Here is a 20215-nt window from a genome sequence, read left to right as displayed (position 1 = left end):
CATTTTCCAACTTTGCAACCTCTATCGAAATGTAATAAAGGGCACGAAATAGAAAAAAATGGCTCCCAACATTCCCTGTCTACCTCATTAGGTTTTCCTCAGGCTCAATTTCCAGGCAATTTTAGCTTTGTCTCCACACAATGTACCTCCAGAAGAGGATGAGCCCTCTCTTTGACGGGAATGGAAAGTGTTTCACGCACAACAACCCTCTGTGATTGGCTTTCAAAGTGTGCTGAAATAATAACTGCATACCTAAAGGGCAGATGAATCTTTTCCAGTATTCATTTTGCCGAAAAACAACCAGTTGTCTCCCAATGTCATGTCCTTTTGCTTTCAGCTCTGATAACTGAAGGGACACAGACGGCCGGACATCACCAGTTGGTGCTAATTACGAGGCCTGTTGTAGAGTTGTTAATCAAATGTTTTATCTGTATTCAAAGTCAATTGCATCCAATTACTGTAGTTTCGGTTCCAGCCGGGCCCTGAATGCAAGCCATATTCAGACATCACAGCTGAATTCATGACTCATGGGTGGAATTGAGATTGGGTTTCCCCCCTTCCGTCTACCAAAAGAGGGCAAATACAATTCACAGAGCAGCTCTGGCAGAAACACCTCTCTCTCTCTCTCTCGGCAACGCTTCGCTATGCTAATGAGACTAAGCCAGGGATGCTAGTGTTGACGCTGCAGGATATGTTAGCAAACACTTAAACCTTCAAGTTAAAACACAACACTCAATCAAAAAGCCCATTTTAAATGTCAGCTGGGAAACAGAAGAGAGAAACAACAAAGTATTTTGAATTTCCTTTAAAAGCGTTACACGCTCTGTCCAATCTTAGGAGATTTCGTAAGGTCAGAACTTCAATGAATAATGGTTGAGCCCTGCCGCTTGAATGAATATTACACATGCAGTATAACCCGTAAAGCCAGCACCATGCATGTATGAGTGTGATGTTACTGTAATATAAAAAAGTTTTGTGTCTCTGTTTCAGCAAAGTGTCTGGTCTCAATGTCAAAAGCACAGGTGAGCTTTCATCCACGTCTTTAATCTTAATAAGTTATTTGCACCCTTTAAAATCTGTCATTTTGTGCTAGTACCTCACAAGATACATACATAGGCAGGGGTCTTTGTAAGCAGGATCATAACCGCTGTTTAACCTTCAAAGTAGAGGTCTTCTCGGCTCAAAAGAAATGTACCCATCCCGAAATGATCCGAATCACTTTTTATTCAAACCCGACATCCATAAATTATTTTTTAAAGAGAAAGACCCAACCTGAGACAAAACACAGACATGTAGACCCGAGTCCGACCAGACCCAGTGGAAATTTTTTTTAACCCGACTGAACCCGAATGTAAACGGCACTGACGCCTTGCAACCAATTTGACCTGCTGCTGCTTTGTCTGATGACGACACCAGGGTGACCGCTAAAATGTGTACTTAAAATTGATTGATAGGTCTGTCTCAATGAAAATTAACCTACCGCCAGCCACACAATGTCACAAGCACTCTTGGCAAACAGAGGAGGGTTTGGAAAAGGGCTCGATGCACACGCGCAAAAAAGTTTGGGTCTTCTAGGGTCCGTTCGGCAAGAACACATTCATTTTAAATTACCAAAAACCAGATGCCGCTAATATTACACGCGACCCGTGTCCGAGGCACACGTAAATCTTTTAGACCTGAACCCACTCGGTTCGGATCTCGGGTTTTCGGATCTAAATGGATCTGTGAAGACCTCTATTCCAAAGTGACCACTTTTGAGGGCTCTCCAAAGGCAGCAATTGAGCAGCACTTTAATCATGAAAACAAACATTAGGTAATATACTTGACACTTTTTAAAAAAATATATAATCTTAATAAACCCCTTCACAGTTCACGTCACAGGCGATTCCCACTGCGCATGTCGTGATCAAAAAAGTAATTACAGCAGATTGATTTGCGTATTATTCGGTATCGTCAAAAATGCCTACTTGCCTCGTGGGCTGTGAAAATCGCACCAGGTCTTACGTTAAGTTTTTCGGGATTCCTGCAGAAAAAAATACAACATCTGGCTGCAAGCAATTAAACGTGCAGACTTGGACAATGCAAAGATCAAAGAGGGTGTGTTTGTAGTGCTCACTTCATTTCAGGTAAGTCATCATTTTCAGCCCTATTGGATTAAACTAGAAAGCCTAAATGGTATGAACAGTTTGATCTCATGCTGCGCACACACCCGATAATCATTCAATGTTTACAAACCTTGAAGGGGTCTATTGCAATGAACTGGATTTGTCTCTTTGGCTATAATCAGGCCTAAAATACAAGATGTGCACATCCAAAAAACCAAGCTGGGCTCAGGTTCAGAGAAAACAAAATATTAGATGATGCGTCTATATGTGGACTATGCCTGATGAAGGCCTGTGCGGTGGAAACGTTGCATTTGTTTTAACATGATTTGAAATCATTTCTGGATGTTTATTTCAGCGTGATTTCAAGCTTTAAGTCTGCCCTCTTTGCTTAAACCATTTACGATCTGTACATTCATATCTAGAAAATTCTTATGAGGCATTCAAATGCTGCTTCTTTTGGCAGCTCACTAGTTTTTGTAGAGAGCAAGTTATATTGTGATCTCTTTTTATATTGGGTTGAAAATGCAGTTGAAGAACCTGATATCTTGTGCTGAATCCTTTCCAGTTTTTTGGATTTCACATGAAGCATTACTCTTCCCTCTAGTCAACGGCCAAGCAAGGCATAGGTGAGAATGGTAATGCTTAAGAGCAACATGGGGCTTGGCCCCTCCACCCAGCTCCCGGGCATGTGCAATCGCTCATACCCCCAGTCTGCATTCCTGTGAAACACAACAGTGCTACCAAAAACACCATATATGTCTACTGATAAATGTTTTTCACATTAAAAAAGCCAGCAGAGAAAGATTTGAACTTACAGTACTACATTACACAGGCTAAGCCCACCCCCAAAGGCTGAAATTGCCCCTGGTCATCACAACAGAGTGACGGGACGGATTTTGGTCTCATGGAAGGTTTGGGTTGAGTCCCCAGCATGTGATCTGCACCCACAGCGGGGAAAATGTGAAATTTTAGACAAAATTACAGCTCCTTCCAACACTGTGTACAAAGCAATTCAGCACAGCTCATCTGGGAGAGGAGCAATTATCCTACAGGGGAAGGGCTGAATATTTTTTCCCAGCCTCCGTTCACACCATGCCCTGAGGAATTCCCATAGCCTGCCTCCATACTAACACCCAAAGCTTGTGTATCTCATTGAAAAGCAATGAAAGCTTTTGTTGTGGTGGATTCAGATTTGATGCACGCATCTCTTTTTTTAAGATCCGGTGTCAAATGATTTATTGGAGTCGGCTCAAAAGAGAAAATGAGTGCTTGTGAGTCTCTGGAGTATAACCATCTCCTGTTTAGACTCCTGCAAACTTCACAAATATGATAAAGCCCACTCTTTAAATGGTGAGGCATTGTATCTCAGCACGCTCTTAAAATAGAATACATGCTGTTAGGGAAAAGAGCCATATGAAGAGGATAGGAGAGAGGAAAGGAGAGTATAGGGAGAAGAAGGGAGACATGAGGAGAGTAAAAAGAACAGGGAAGTAGAAAAGATAAGAAAGAAGGATAGAGGAGAAAAAAGATAAGAGAAAGGAGATGAGAGTGGAAAGGAGGGGAGAGTAGAAATAAGAAAGGAGAAGAAAAGAGAGAGGAGAATGAGAAAGATGAATTAATAAAGAAGAAATGAGAAAAGATAAGAAAGTAGAAAGTAGAAAGAAGACAGGAGAAAAAAGTAGACAGGAGAGAGGAAAATAAAGAAAAAGGAAAGGAGATGAGAGTAGAAATGAAAGGACAGGAGAGAAGATATGAAAGAAGAGAAAGAAGAGAGGAGCAAGGAAAAGAAAGAATAGCAAGAAGACAGGAGAAAGGAGATGAGAAGACAGGAGAAAAGAGAAGAAATGAGAGGACAGAAGAGAGGAGAGGAGGAAGAAAGGAGGAAAAAGTAGAGGAGAAGAAGAAAATGAAAGGAGATGACATAAAACAGGAGAAAGGAGAGCAGAAAGAAAAGAATAAAGGAAAAGAAAGGAGAGGACAAGAGAAAAGCAGGGAGAGAGGAGAAAGAATAGAGAAGAATAGAAATGAGAAGGACAGGGCAGTAGAGGAGTAAGAAGGGAGATAGGAAGAGAGTACAAATAGCAGGGAAGTAGAAACAATAAGAAAAAAGAAATAAGGATAGAGGAGAAAGAAGAGAAGAGAAAGGAGATGAGGGTGGGGAGAGTATAAGAAGAAAGGAGAAGTAAAAAGAGAGGTGAATGAGAAAGAAGAAATGAGAAAAGACTAAAAAGAAGACAGAAGAAAAAGGAGGAGAAGAAGAGAAAAGAAAGGAGATGAGAGTCAAAGGAGAGGTCAGGAGAAAGGATAAAAGAGAAGAGAAGAAAGAAAAGAGGAGCGGATATGAGAAGAGAAAGAATAGATGAACAAGAAGACAGGAGAAAGGAAATAAGACTAGAAATAAGGAGATGAGAGTAAAAAATAACAAAGGAGAAGACAGGCGAAAAGAGAAGAAATTAGAGGACAGGACAGAGGAGAGCAGAAAAAAGACAAATGAAAATAAAGGAGAGGACAAGAGAAAAGCTGTGAGAGAGGAGAAAGAATGAGAAAGATGAATCAATAAAGATAAAGAAATGAGAAAGGAGTAGAAAGAAGACAGAAAAAGACAAGAGGGAGGACAATCAAGAAAGAAGAAAAAGGAAAGGAGAGGAGAGTAGAAAGGAGAGGACAGGAGAGAGGATATGAGAGAAGAGAGGGGAAAGAGGAGAGGATAGGATAGGAGAAGAGAAAGAATATAAGAGCAAGGAAGGGAAAGAAATGAAAAATGGCAGAAGAAAGAAGACAGGAGAAAGGAAATAAGACTAGCAGGAAGGAGATGAGAGAAAAAAGAAAAAAAAGAAGACAGGAGAAAAGAGAAGAAATATGAGGACAGAAGAGAGGAGAGGAAGAAGAAAGGAGGACAAAGTAGAGGAGAAGAAGAAAATGAAAGGAGAGGACAGAAAAGAGCAGAAAGAAAAGGATAGTCAAAAGGAGAAAGAAAAGAAGAGAAAGGAGATGAGAGTGGAAAAGTGGGGAGAGTATATGAAGAAAGTAGAAGAAAAGATAGAGGTGAGGACATGAGAGAGGATATAAGAGAAGAGAGGAGAAAGAAAAGAGGAGAGGATCGGAAAAGAGAAAGAATAGATTTGCAAGAAGACAGGAGAAAGAAGAGGAGAATCAAGAAAGAAGAAAAAGAAAGGAGAAGAGAGGAGAAAAAGGAGAGGATAGGAGAAGAGAAGAGAAAGAATAGATGAACAAGGAAGGGAAAGAAATGAAAAATGGCAGAAGAAAGAAGACAGGAGAAAGAAAATAAGACTAGCAGGAAGGAGATGAGAGTAAAAAGAAAAAAGAAGAAGACAGGAGAAAGAAGAGAAGAGAAAGGAGATGAGAGTGGAAAAGTGGGGAGAGTATATGAAGAAAGTAGAAGAAAAGAGAGAGGTGAATGAGAAAGAAGAAATGAAAAAAGAGTAGAAAGAAGACAGGAGAGAGGAGAATCATAAAAGAAGAAAACAGATAGGAGAGGAGAGTCAAAGGAGAGGACATAAGAGAGGATATAAGAGAAGAGAGGAGAAAAAAGAGGAGGGGATAGGAGAAGAGAAAGAATAGATGAACAAGAAGACATGAGAAAGGAAATGAGACTAGAAAAAAGGAGATGAGAGTAAAAAACAAAGACGAAGATAAGAGAAAAGAGAAGAAATGAGAGGACAAGAGAAAAGCTGGAAGAGAGGAGAAAGAATGAGAAAGATGAATCAATAAAGAAGAAATGAGAAAGGAGAGGACAGAAGAGAGGATATGAGAGAAGAGAGGAGAAAGAGTAGAGAATAGGAGAAGAATTAGCATAGAAGAGCAAGGAAAGAAAAGGAAAGGAAAAATGGCAGACGAAAGAAGACAGGAGAAAGAAGATGAGACTAGAAAAAAGAAGATGAGTGTAAAAAGAAAACAAAGAAGACATCAGGAGAAAAGAGAAGAAATGAGAGGACAGGAAAGAGGAGAAAGGAGAGAAAAGAAAGAGAGGACAAGAGAAAAGCTGGGAGAGAGTAGAAAGAAAAGGAAAAATAGAAATGAGAAAAACAGGATAGTGGGGAAGAGAAGAAGAGAGATAGGAGGAGAGTAAAAAGAACAGTGGAGTACAAAAGATAAGAAAGAAAAAAATAAGGATAGAGGAGAAAGAAGAGAAGAGAAAGGAGATGCGAGTGGAAAGACGACAGGAGAGAGGAGAATCAAGAAAGAAGAAAAAGGAGATGAGAGTACAAAAGGAGAGGACAGGAGAGAGGATATAAGAGAAGAGAGGAGAAATAAAAGAGGAGAGGATAGGAGAAGAGAAAGAATATATGAGCAAGAAGACAGGAGAAAGGAGAGGAGAATCAAGAAAGAAGAAAATGAAAGGAGATGAGAGTAGAAAGGAGAGAACAGGAAAGAGGATATAAGGGAAGAGAGGTAAAAAGAGGAGAGGATAGGAGAAGAGAAAGAATAGATGAACAAGGAAAGGAAAGGAAAATGGCAGAAGAAGAATAGAAGTGAGAAGGAGGGGAGAGTAGAAATAAGAAAGGAGAAAAAAACGAGGGAGGTAAATGAGAAAGAAGAAATGAGAAAAGAGTAGAAAGAAGACAGGAGAAAAAAGAAAGGAGAGGACAAGAGAGAGAATATAGTATAAGAAAAGAAAGGAGAAAGAAAAGAGGAGAGAATAGGAGAAGAGAAAGAATAGATGAACAAGGAAAGGAAAGGAAAATGGCAGAAGAAGAATAGAAGTGAGAAGGAGGGGAGAGTAGAAATAAGAAAGGAGAAAAAAACGAGGGAGGTAAATGAGAAAGAAGAAATGAGAAAAGAGTAGAAAGAAGACAGGAGAAAAAAGAAAGGAGAGGACAAGAGAGAGAATATAGTATAAAAGAAGAAAGGAGAAAGAAAATAGGAGAGAATAGGAGAAGAGAAATAATAGATGAACAAGGAAAGGAAAGGAAAATGGCAGAAGAAATAAGAAAGGAAAAGGGAGATGAGACTAGAAAGAAGGAGATAAGCGTAAAAAAGAATACAGGAGAAAAGAGAAGAAATGAGAGCACAGAGGGGGAAGAAATAAGGAGAAAGTAGAGGAGAGTGAGAAGAAAACGAAAGGAGAGGACAGAAAAGAAGAGAAAGGAGAGCAAAAAGAAAAGGATAAAGGAAAAGAAAGGAGAGGACAAGAGAAAAGCTGGGAGAGAGAAGAAAGAATAGAGAAGAATAGAAGTGAGAAGGAGGGAGAGTAGAAATAAGAAAGGAGAAAAAAAGGAGGGAGGTAAATGAGAAAGAAGAAATGAGAAAAGAGTAGAAAGAAGACAGGAGAAAAAGAAAGGAGAGGACAAGAGAGAGAATACAGTATAAGAGAAGAAAGGAGAAAGAAAAGAGGAGAGAATAGGAGAAGAGAAAGAATAGATGAGCAAGAATACAGGATCTAGAAAGAAGGAGGTGATAGTTAAAAGAAAAAAGGAGAAGACAGGAGAAAAGAGATGAGAGGAATGGAGAGAGGAGGAAGAACAGAGAGTAGAGGAGAGTAAGAAGAAGAAAATGAAAGGAGAGGACAGAAAAGAGCAAAAAGAAAAAGATGAAGGAAAAGAAAGGAGATGACAAGAGAAAAGCTGGGAGAGAGGGGAAAGAATAGAGAAGAATAAAAAGGAGAAGGACAGGACAGTAGATGAGATAAGTAAGTGGAAGAGGAGAAGAGTAAGGACAGGTTAGGACAGAGGAGCAGAAAGGAGAGGAGAAAGGTTAATGGGGAGGTGAGTTTAAAGGCGATTGAACGAGAAGAGGAGGATTGTCCCACACATCAAAGATGGGTGCGGGGGGACCCAAGCTCTCCATCAAGATCCATTGCATTACTAGCACAAGATAATTACTGGAGTCCTCATTTAACTGTGTCTCGTATTTTTTCTTCAGTATATTTCCATAACTAAAAATAGACACAAATCAGACAATTATTTACATGCAACAAGAGTACAGAGCTATAAAATGAGCATAACACAGTTCAGACAATCTGGTCTTGTCTAAGTTTTGAGGTCTTGTCTGAACCCAAGAGCAGAAACATTCAAAGAGAGTTTATATGAGAGGAGAAACATCTACGAATGACCAGAACAATTTGCTGCCAATATGAAAGAATCAAGCCATTAAAGAGATTCATTTAGGACTGTGAGAAGACAAATAAAAATACACCCTAAAAACAGAAAGATGAAGCCGACATGCTGAAATGTTTATTCAAGCAAACTCGGCATAAGTCAAACTCCAGGGAAACTCTACAGCCTGTTCTATTACAAGTTGACACTGAAGGTCAGATATTGTTGTTAAAGTAATACAATGTGCAGAGATGGATGGGCCTGCTGATAATATTTAACTATGTAATCTCACAGTACATTGAGGGCTTGTTTAAAGAGCTCATATCCTTGGAAACCCTTGGCTTAGCGAGACCCCTTATTATAGTCTATTGCTGCAGATGTCCCTCAAACATTAACTACTGTTACTTATGCAGTCTGCAGAGTCTCAGATGAATATCCCACCGAAATAAAAAACACATAATCTTACAGTGATGAAACGTGCAAGTAAAAGGGTGGGGGGCTGGTGGAGGGCTGCTGTAAGTGTTGTAGAAAACCCTTTGTTGTCTTAAGTGCCTCATTTAAAAGTTTCCCCTTTTTAACAAGGAAAAGAGACCTTCCCTCTGTGCTGAGGAAAAATGAAGCGCGAGGCATGACAGACACCGAGCCGTAAAGGGGCTGAGCTGCTTTACAATTCACTCGCAGCTATGCTTGATGAAAAAACACGAGCAATGGAATGACACAAAAGGTATGCTGCCGTCGAAAGCCTCTTTCATGCGGAGAACAGAGAGAGAAAGAGAGAGCTGGCGTGGAGGGATCAGTACCTTTAATGTGAATAGTCGACTGTCATCAGCCTGCCTGTACTTAGAATAAAGATCTGTCAGGTCCTATCAACGCATCTAACAGAGACATTAAAACACAACAGATGAGCTGCTTTGGCTTTTATATCGACCTGTGTTTCTTTACACAATCAAGCACATTTCTTACATCACATTTTTATGATCTATACGTTAGTGTTAACTATACTAATTAGATATACAGTACAGCACGGTAGTGATTCCGGAAAATACACTGATAATGTGTCCCGTGATTCTTTGATTTCAGTTCATTCAGACTGACAGTGACTTTCTGGAATCTGTGTGTGCATTCACAAATGTCTCAAAAGTATCTGCTTGTTAAAGGGCACCTCTTATGGCCTTTAACACGATGTAATATAAGTCTCAGGTGTGCTTAGAATGTGTGCTTAAAAGTTTCAGCTCAAATGTGTAGAAAATGCCCCTATTTGCAAGAGAGCCAAAAATGCACTGTTTTAATGTCTGTACCTTTAAATGCAAATGAGCTACAGCTCCTCACTCCCTTACAAACAGACAGTGGGCCCTATTTTAACGATTTAAGTGCATTGTCTAAAGCGCACGGTCTAAACGGGCGTGCCCAATTCCACTTTTGCTAATTTAATGACGAGAAAAATGGTTTGTGCGCCAAGTGCACGGCCTAAAAGGGTTGTTCCTATTCCCCTAATGAGTAATGGGTGTGTTTTGGGCGTAACGTGCAATAAACCAATGACAGTCTCATCTCTCATCCACTTTAAAAGCAAGTTGCGCTGGCGCCATGCTGATTCCATATTTAGATGGTGGAATTTGTAAACTGAAAAACTAAGCAGAGGAAGATTTATATTAAAAAATTGCGTTGTTTTCATTTGTATTGAAACTGTTATTTTTGGTATTAAAACCTTTAAAAGTCGTTTTCTTTTAGTCGTGGAAGTAAAATTGGCAGGCTTTTAATTGCTGTAAATGAATGGATAGCCTATATGATCTGTGTTATCTAAAAAAATAATATACAAATATGCAAGAAAAGGTTTGTACTCTAAAAATACTTTATTTGTAACAAACAGGAGATAAAGAATTTACAAACGTGCAGAGAGCCTTCAGCACTCGGACAGCACTGTGAGTTATTTGAAAAGCATTACTTAAAGCAACACTAAAGACTTATTGCTTTTTGCTCCCCCTACAGGTTAGAAGCGCAATTGTTCATTACCACTGTCGTAAATACTGCAGCACAGCTGGCTCTGATTGGATTGTAGGTCTGCCGTAAAGCAAGTTTTTGTAGTTTTCACTCGAACCACAGGACCGCAACCCGACGGTTGGAAACTTCTTTAGTGCGGTTTTGGCCGATAGAGGGCTGCAAAGCGAATGTGAAAGTGCCATTCACCCTGTTTTGAGTGGATGAACCACTATTTTAAGGTAAAAAAAACTCTTTGGTGTTGCTTTAAAAACGGTTCTCATCTCATCATATCCACAGGTACAAAGTCATCATATACAATAAATCTGTGGGGTAGCATAAAAAAAAACATAAAAAATATATGCAATATTTGCATTTGTTTAAAGCAAAACATTTAAGTGAAGCAGCTTTTTACACCTTCTAACATCTCATAATCGATCCCCATTTATGTACAAGAGACTCAATAATAATCTTTTACATTTGAATCCTTTGGTTTTTCATATTTTAAAACGTTTATGTGCTGCTGCGCATCCATGTGATAAGCAAACGCACCTTGTCATCCTGTTTATAGGCGCATATATTACTAACGCGCTTACTAAATAACAAAAACAATATTGCGCCATTGACTTTAGACCAGGTTTTTGTTGATCAATGGCGTAGTCTATTTTAGTTGCCTCAAAATAGCAACGTCCCAACGGTGCGCCTGAACACACGCAAATGCATTTGCTATTTAAACAATGTGGTACTAAACAAAAATGATAATTGCGCCTGGTTGAAACTAGCCAAAGACACTTGCGTGTATGATAGAGCCCAGTGAGCGCTTTCAGTTGAATTAGATACAGTTTGAGACAATCTAGTGGACAGAGTACAACTCGCTATGTTTGGAAACTATGGTAATGCAGGACTGTTAGTGGGCGGAGCTTTATCAATGTGATGTTCGCTGACGTCACGATACTTGACAGCGCTGTTTGGATATTATGTATTATACTCCTGCCTACTTTTAGAATCAAAGTTTGACCGCAGGTTTATGTGTTTAGCGGAACCTAAAGTCTCATATACAGTGTTACGACGCAAATAGTTTGTGGATTGTATATTATATTCTATTACAAGATGTTCATGCAAAATCTGATGTAAACGACAGAATATATATCTATATTTCATGGATTATACGCATTTCTTGACAAAAATAGTCCTTGGGTGTATTCTATTAGACCGTTTTCATGGGTTATTCACAAATCTGAAACAGACTGGATTCGACTTGCGATCGTTATATCAACACAAAGGTAAGAAGTCCCGTTCCTATTTTACATGTTGTCATCTGGACTTCTGTCACAAAATACTACATTTATGATGCTAGAGCATCTGTATCTCAAAACAGAGACCATACACTGATGCTAAACCCATAGACATTTTAAACAATGTAAAGTAATTTTAATATTATTAATGTTTGCAGACAGTAGGCTATATAGATATTGTTAGCAGCGTTAAAAAAACTGACGTCATCCCGTACACGAACTAGTACGCGTCGAGAGGTTAAAGACATTTTTAACCTTTTGGCATTGTTTACACTCCTACTTGTTACAAACCTGTATTAATTTCTTTGTTTTGCTGAACACAAAGTAAGATATTTCCAACAATGTTTGTAACCAAACCATTTTTGAGCATCACTTACTTCCACAGTAGTATTTTTTCCTACTATGGAAGTCAATGGCTCTTCTGTTTCCTGTTTGATTACAAACCTTCTTTTTGTTCAGCAGTTCTGTTACCTTTATATAAAAGTTTTCCATTTAGTTTCAATTTGGTTTCATTTCGGCTGTCATAAACTGTTTAGGCAGGCGAATCAGTATAACTTTAGCCTGATGTCTTTAAGCTCTTTAAAGTATAGCAAAATCACAAGTATCTGTGCCTGACAACTTGTCATTCTGCACAGCGTGCAATATACGAGACATATTGTGAGCCCACTTGAACGCAATGAAGTCCAACCGCCCTTCCGGAAAACAAAAAACACATCAATCTCTCCACCGCTCAGCTGACTAATTTTCGTCCCACCACAAACTTATGGAGCACAACAGACTTCCGTCCCTGAAGCAACAACAAAACTTTTCAGAAGATCACAGCGAATACTCTGAGTAAGAAACGCCCAGGTATATTGTATCAAAGAGAATTGTTGCCAACATCCTCTTCAGTTAAGAAGAGATGTAGATGACTGTTTCACATCAAAGGCAGCTGCAGCAGATATACAGTATATTAAATATTTATAAATTTGTGCTTTAAAGTTTGAAAAAATAGCAACTGATATATCCGACACGATTAAGCATTTAGGCACACCGGACTAATAAGAACAACAACAACAACTGTATCCATCTAGGCTGCTTTACAAGAAGCAGAACATATTTTTTAATGGCAAATAAAATTTTCTTTAAAAGTTTTCTCAGCAAATTTCAGCAAACTTTGAAGACCCCATAAAGTCACATATTTTCTTTTTTGTGTTGACATATTTCCTATTGATGCAGGCAGCGTGTAACGTCACATGCACAACCCATAATTTGTTACTTTTAGCCATTGAAAGCAATATTACGCAGAGGGATATAGAAAGCATTTTATTAAACAAAAATCTGTGTAGTCATCCATATTTATGCTCTGTTTCCCCTGAACACAAAGACTGTACACTTTGCAGAGTTGTTTTAATCTGTGGTTGGGTAAATTTTTTATATTAAGGCATTTTATCTAAAGCGACTTACAAAGATTAGGAAACATTAAAGCGATTTGTCATAGGGAGGCAATAATGCAAGAAGTGCTTATACCGAGTTTTCACTATTCCGAAACAATATACTGTTGAGAGAGAAAGTGTCAGTATATTTTTTTAGAAGATAGAAGAGGTGTGTCTGCAGTCAATATCAGTTTGTCAACTATTTTTGTAAGAGATGAGTTTTTAGTTGCTTTTTGAATGATGCAAGAGATAGAAAGATCAGCAGGGAGTAGTGACGGAAGATGAAAATCAAGCCACTGGTTAAATGTAACCTATGATGGGGTTTTCAACCCATGGTTTAGTCAAATGCAAAATTTGCAAAATTGCAAAAAGTTCATGTAAACCAGTGGTTGGGTTTGTCCATATTATACCCAACCACACTGTAATAAATGATGTCAAATCAGCAAATATTTTTATGTTACCTTAACTTAACAAATGACAGTAAGTTAAACAATTTAAACTTGATTTTATATGTTGTGACAAGTCAAAACTTAAAATAGAAGGTTGAATTAACTTGCAAAACCAAGTTGTTTTAACTTAACTTTTTTACAGTGCATAGGTTGAAACAATTCAGCATTTTAGCATTTATGTAAGTAGGGATTCACCTATATACGGCCTATAGTTGGTATCATCAGATCACTGGACATAGCTAGACTGCTTAAATCTTTCACCATCTCGTCAATTAAGAGAAAACATTTCCCTGCCAATGATGCTTTTCTGACGAGTTTTTACGGTAATCTGTAATTACGCTATAATCTAATTATTATCAAACAATTCTGATTATTCAATTTATAAAAAACTGAAGCAAACTATTTAATTAATTTAAACTCCGTGTATGTTTTGATGATCATTCTGAATCTGGGCTGCGTTCCCCGAAACCTTCTTAGCTCTACGTCATTCTTAAGTTGTACCTTAAGCTGTACCTTATCGTTAATACGTGTTTCCCGAAACGTTCTTAGATACGTATCACTTCTGTAAGTCGTTCGTTCGGAAGGTTGGTCTGGAGCACTCTTAGCTATACCTTATCCCACTTGACTCCGCTAGGGGCCATGACTGTGATAAAAGCTTGTGTATATTGCAGTCTATATAACTAAATATCTGTTAAAAAAAGTTGAAGTACACTCCGTGTTAAATTAGGCATTTTTTATTTAAAGAATATTTTAAACATTTAATATTTTTTCCAAAGGAACATCAGCTTCAAACTATTATTACAGGCTAAAGAAACTATTAAAAAAACATTTTGGGTGAAGGAGTTGGTGAAACTATGGCAGGTAGCTATACAGCGAATCTTACTTAGTGCATTTCAAATCCGTTAAATCTTTAGTTTACCGGCTATTTTAGCTGCAATAAAACAAATCAAGTAAAATCGCATGCCACGGGAGCACATTCATCACAAAATCATAATTGTTGATTTTCCTAAATATTATTATTGATGTTAGGTCGACTTTGCATCAAAGTTTTTAATGTTAGGCAGCTGCATGCCATATTCTTTATAAACATTCAAAAGAAACTGCTCCACTTGATTATTGCTTGTATAAGGTCAACAAATTTCAACATTAAAACTAATCAAAGCTAAAATCTAAAGCAATCATAATATATATTTATATATCACATATTTTATGTTATATTTAAGGTAAACAGACAGGCGCGACTCCAGAAATGCGTCCATTAAGCATTATCCGCATTGTAAACCGCTTGCGCATCCACTGTCCAAGCACATAAACGCGTGAACTAATGAACAACAATTTGTTTTTATATAATTTAAGTGTAATGCCAAGCCAGGTGACTTGCACGACCCACCTTATTCCCCTGTGCAACGCATTTATTGGGAAATTATCCTTTAAAGTGAAGGAATAATGGATGCATTGGAGCAGTTTATGCATTATACGTTTGGACATGAAGTTGCGAGTTTTGCATGGGTTTGATATAAAATAAAATATACAAGGTTTATATTTAGTTGTTTGCAATTTGAAATATTTTTACCAGATATTCCTAATAAATGTAACTTGAACTATTTCTGAAATGTTTCTTTAATAAATAACACCGCTCTCTCATAACGCAGCGAAGTACCTATTACATAAAGTGAACAATTGATTGTCGAGCAATCGATATCAACATATTCAGCACCATCGCCATGGACAGCACCTGGTAACGTCGTACGTAAGAAAGTATACCTTAAGAAACCCGCTAAGGTACAGTTCGGGAAACACGCCTAGAAAAGGTAAACCTGTAGTTAAGGTTTAACTTAAGAGTCTTCGTAGCGCGCTAAGAGAGAACGTTGTCGGGAAACGCAGCCCTGATCTCTAACAAAATTCTTTTTACAAAAATGCAATTATTTCAGCTTTTGGTATTTTGAAGAAACTTACCCATATTTGAGAGGTTATAAAAAAAGAACAAATGATGATAGTATAAAACTTTTTTCCCGTTTTGTTTGTTTCTTTGAAAGCAGGGGGTCTGTTCTTTCATTTGATATATGTATGTTTATATTTTATAGAAGACAATTTTCCTGGAAGGCATTTTGTGAAACTTTGTGAAAAATACAAAAAATGCTGGCGGTCAATTAAAAAAAAGGCTGGTAGAGAATGAGTTAAAAACAGCTGATGTTCAGGGCAGATCATATCTGGCAATTAAAATGGGTGGAAAAATATGGGTTGAAATTAGACTCAAAATAATAAACAAATACATACACATTTATCTGTTAACTTGATGCATGTTACACTGAAAAAAATCATTTATTGAATTTAATCAATTTTTTTAAGGTAAGTGGTTGCTATCAATTTATTTAAAGGCGCTGTATGTAGTTTACAGCGGCCTCTAGCGGTGCTGGTTTAGATTGCAACCAATAAGTTTACAAGCGCGTGCTGGAACTCATGAGCGACGGCCAAACTGAGATGTAACACACCGGAGAAAGCATCACACAACATGCTGGAAACTCAGGTAAACTCCCACTGCAACGTTTAATTGACTGCATTTAGCCTGTGTAATGTGGTGTTACGTATGTACATTTACGGCAAGATAACGAAAACGGTTAGTGAACTACACTGAACAATTTCAGTATAACAGTAAATACACTGTGCTATTAGTCCTTTAGGGTTGTTGCTTGCCACACTGTGTGATCAATATCGTAGTTAAGTCCATGTCACACTGTATAATCTCAGTTTCCATCAATGTCAGACTGTACGAGTTTAAAGACTTTTAAAAAGCGGACGCACGCAAACAAACGCGTCCGCAGTTTTACGTCATCGATCGACGAGGGCTGGGCGAACACACACGCTAAAGCGAAGGTTAGCAAACCGAAACAACGTCTAAAAAACTAAAGCACAATCGAAATATATTTGACATGCTTTGTAGTAATGTTAGCTTACTTGTCCAAAAGGATGAAAGCCAACCCCGGATCCGTTTTTATACCCAAAACAAAGCGGAGGTTTCTCCATAATTCAAATGCCCTGCCAATGTTAATCCGTGTTTTTGTCCGTTGTTAATCCGATTCACGTTTGGCCTTACGAGCTTCAGCAGATAACTTTTCTTCACAATATGTGGAGTTTGTGTTGGAGTCTGTGTTGTGCTGGGAGCAGGTCGTTTCAGTCTGTTATCAGACAGTGTCGTCGCTGTTGAGCGCAAAGTCAGTAGACGAGGCGAGAGGCTCGGGAACGCGCATGTGGGTGACGTCACTGGATTTCGCGCCAAATCCGGCCCGGTACTTTCACATAAAAATAATAATATTTTTTTCAGAGGTAATAGCAAAACCCGCAAAGTGGATCATTTTAATGTGATATTACAACCCATTCGCACACAGGCAATTGAAAATGGATTAGTTTAAGTAGAAACGTTACGTACAGCACCTTTAAGCTACATTTAAACAAAAGTTTTATATTTTATTTTACTTTAATAATCTTTTTTGTTTAAATGTAGCTTAAATAAATGGTTGCAAGCACTTACCTTAAAAAATTGAGTAAATTCAATGATTCATTTTTTTCAGTGTACAAGTGTATTTTACTATCCACGAGATTTGAATATGTGAAATTCAGAATTTAAATGAATGTGTATCGATTTGTACAAATGGAGACATATATGTGAATAATAAAATAATAAAATGTTTTATTTTGTATTCCAATATCATAATGCAAAAAAGGAGATGTGCATTTGTGGATCAGGTGACATGCCTGAGTTTATCTCGTCTTGTTCATTTGGATATTGAGACTTTCGTTTCGCCGTTTAAAGCATTTTATGAGCCAAATACAAACAAAAATCAATGAATGAACCAAACAAATGTTTTTCATTTTGTGTCCGCAAAATGTTATATTTACATGAATCGATTTGTACAAACAGAGACATATTTGTGAATTCAGTGGTTATATTTTGTATAATTATTTCCCAATTTTTGTACGCAAAAAGGAAATCCTTAAAAAGATTAATCCTGTTCCGTTCATACGGATTTTGAGACTTTAGTTGTGTGGTTTGCGTTAGAGGATCCACACGCACAGCTGTGAAAGAAAAGCAGTCACCACTAGGTGGCAGTCTTACACTGCGTTTACACCAGCTGCGGTAGAGGCGTCAAGCACGAGTGATTTCAATGTAAAGACGCGTTTACGCACATCTGGAGGTCTCGCGGCGCGATTGAGGCGTTTAGGGTGGGCACGGTATTTTGCCTCAGTGACGCAAATTGAGCGTTGCCGCAGGAAACACACAAGTTAAAAAATAGTGACGTGATTACAGGAAGCGAACGGAGTCGCAGAAGCCCCTCCCATGACGCAAATTTTCATGTGAATGTCTCGAATGACTAGAATTTCACGCGCGAATGACGAGAGTAAACTCAAAATGTTCAAGCGTCCAACTACACGCGAAAAACGCTTTTTGCCGCCTCTTACGTATTTTTTGTGAACCAGTAATTTGATCTAGGAGCTTAATTAAAATGTTTTTTTTATGTTACCGGTGTAAGCCCTGACTTTTCACAATTTATATCACACTAATTGGGTATGATTATAAATGTTTTAATTCATAACTTATAGAATATGTATTAACTCTTTTCACGCCAGCATTTAAAAAAAAGTTTCATATGATTTTCACAAAAGATTAATTGCGTTCCAGAATTTTTTAAAGATTCTTTTAATATATAAACATACAATATATCAAATGAAAGAACAAACTTTCTCCTTCAAAAAAAAAACAGGTCTAATTTCAACCCATAGAAAAAACTCATAGCATCAGAACTCATGCTGTGTGATTATTTTGAATTGGGTCACAATGACAACAGAATTGCATCACATTTAAAGAACTGTTATAAAAGAATAACTAAGACTAAAGTTAACTACCATATACAGTAGTTGCCCTGAAAGCTAACACATATGGACTTAAAGCCACAAACCTCTCATTTTGATTTTAATGGGGTCTTTTACCGTGCAGTATGTTTATAGCAACAAACTGAGAGCGAACGTACAGGCCATTGTGACCAAGTGACTTTCACCTCTTCAATCCATTAGGTTTGACCAGGTGTCTGACAAAGGTCCAGATTTAATACCTTCTAAATCATTCCACTGAACATTTGCATTGAAGAGAAACCGAGGGTGCATTGCATGAAAGCATTGTGATCTGTGCATGCGTGACTGTGTGCTCTTGCCATCCAGAGTGATTCACTGAAATGAGACAGTGTCACTCTCTTTTTATGATGGGTATTTTATAATAAAGTCATGCAGACGGACATTGTGATCCTTTCAAATTGGTCCATACGGAGTGTCTCGGTTCTAGCCAGAGGTCATACTATTACATTTAGCCACTGGTTTTACTACATCTCGTATTGCACCTCATCTGTCTGCGAGGGGTGAAAGATGTGATTTCTTCCTGTGAAATCTTTTTATTATCACGACATTTTTATTCCTCGCCTTAAATAAATGCATGAATATAACGGCCGGTCTTCAGTTTTTAATGGGAATTCTACTTTCCTTTCCTTTTGACCATCAAACATCTTTCTACAGAATTCTTATGCATACATAATTATGAAATATAGGTAGTAATCAAATTACAATTTGGACAAATGCTGCTGATATATTCAACTATAAAGCAAGCAGACAGAGAAAAAAAATAGGTGGTTGGTGAATAGATTTATTACAGGTAGCTATGAACAAGATGTAAAGGGCTCACATGCAAAACCCTCTAAGTGCGTCTGACATGTTTTCTTCTTCTGTCAACAAAGTGGTATTTTTGAATGAGGCCTGGATTAGCAGGATTATATGTATTTGATGAAAGTATAATACGTGCCGAGAGCATTTGGTTAATATCATTTTCATTTTTGACAACAGTGGAGTTTAGCTGCTTTTGCATCTGAGCTCCTCATTATAGGACGAGAGATTAAAAGAGGTTAGGTATATTCCCATGATTTTTATACATAGTGCAAAGATTTCAATGGAATTCCCTTCTCATGAGTTATATTATGCACACACCTTGATCTTCAGCGCGGTATACTACAATCTTTCCACACGCAAGCACCAGAGGAGAGTGCGTAAAAAACCCATAAGTATTTATATATTAAAAGCGACCTCTGTTTCAAGGTTAGAGCTTGAAAGGCAAAAAGGGAAAAGAAAAATACATTTCGCATTTAATATTTGACTTGTGCTTATGAGTATGAAAGTGCGTGTGCCCGCCTGTGATGTCTATAGAAACATGCAACAATCCCTTTCGGAGACAGAAGCCCTCAAGGTCCGCAGACAGAACTCGCACATCGAGTTAAAAAACTGGAAGGTGGAGGGATTTCAAAGCCTTCCCTGCAGAAACGCTATAAACTTTGTGCATTTTAATGGCGAGATATTCAAAATCTTCAAGCATGCCATTCCTCACCCGCATTTCTCCAGCAGTCCGTGCAGGGTGCCACTGTCTGCAGCTAATGGGATACCATGTGCACAAGAAGAGGGCTTATTTGGGATGGTCTCTGCTTCCTTGAGGTTAAAGGACCTTGAAATGTGCTTCCTTTACATTCTTTATTTCCTAACTGAATGAACTCGGATAATTAAACGAAATAAAATACATTAAAACAATGTAATAGCGATAAGAGGAAAGTTGGAGAGGTTCACTAGCCCATCCCCACAGCTGTGCGGACTCTTAACAGCAGTATCAAGGCGTTCTTGCGTGAAGCCTTGAAGCTGCTTGCAATAAGATTTAACAACGCTTTCACTGTGGTCCCCTGCAATGTCTTGGGCGAATAGGCAAATTAAAAATATGCACATAAAACTTAGCATTATAAGAAAATATTTTCTTATTGTTATTTGCTGATCACCAGTATCCCATACGATTTTGGATGCTAGTATGTTGGTGTTCCTGCATAACCAGCAAGCCTTGGT

Source organism: Misgurnus anguillicaudatus, chromosome 4, assembly GCF_027580225.2.
Source record: "Misgurnus anguillicaudatus chromosome 4, ASM2758022v2, whole genome shotgun sequence".
Lineage (NCBI taxonomy): Eukaryota > Metazoa > Chordata > Actinopteri > Cypriniformes > Cobitidae > Misgurnus > Misgurnus anguillicaudatus.
Note: the sequence above shows the minus strand (reverse complement) of the source record.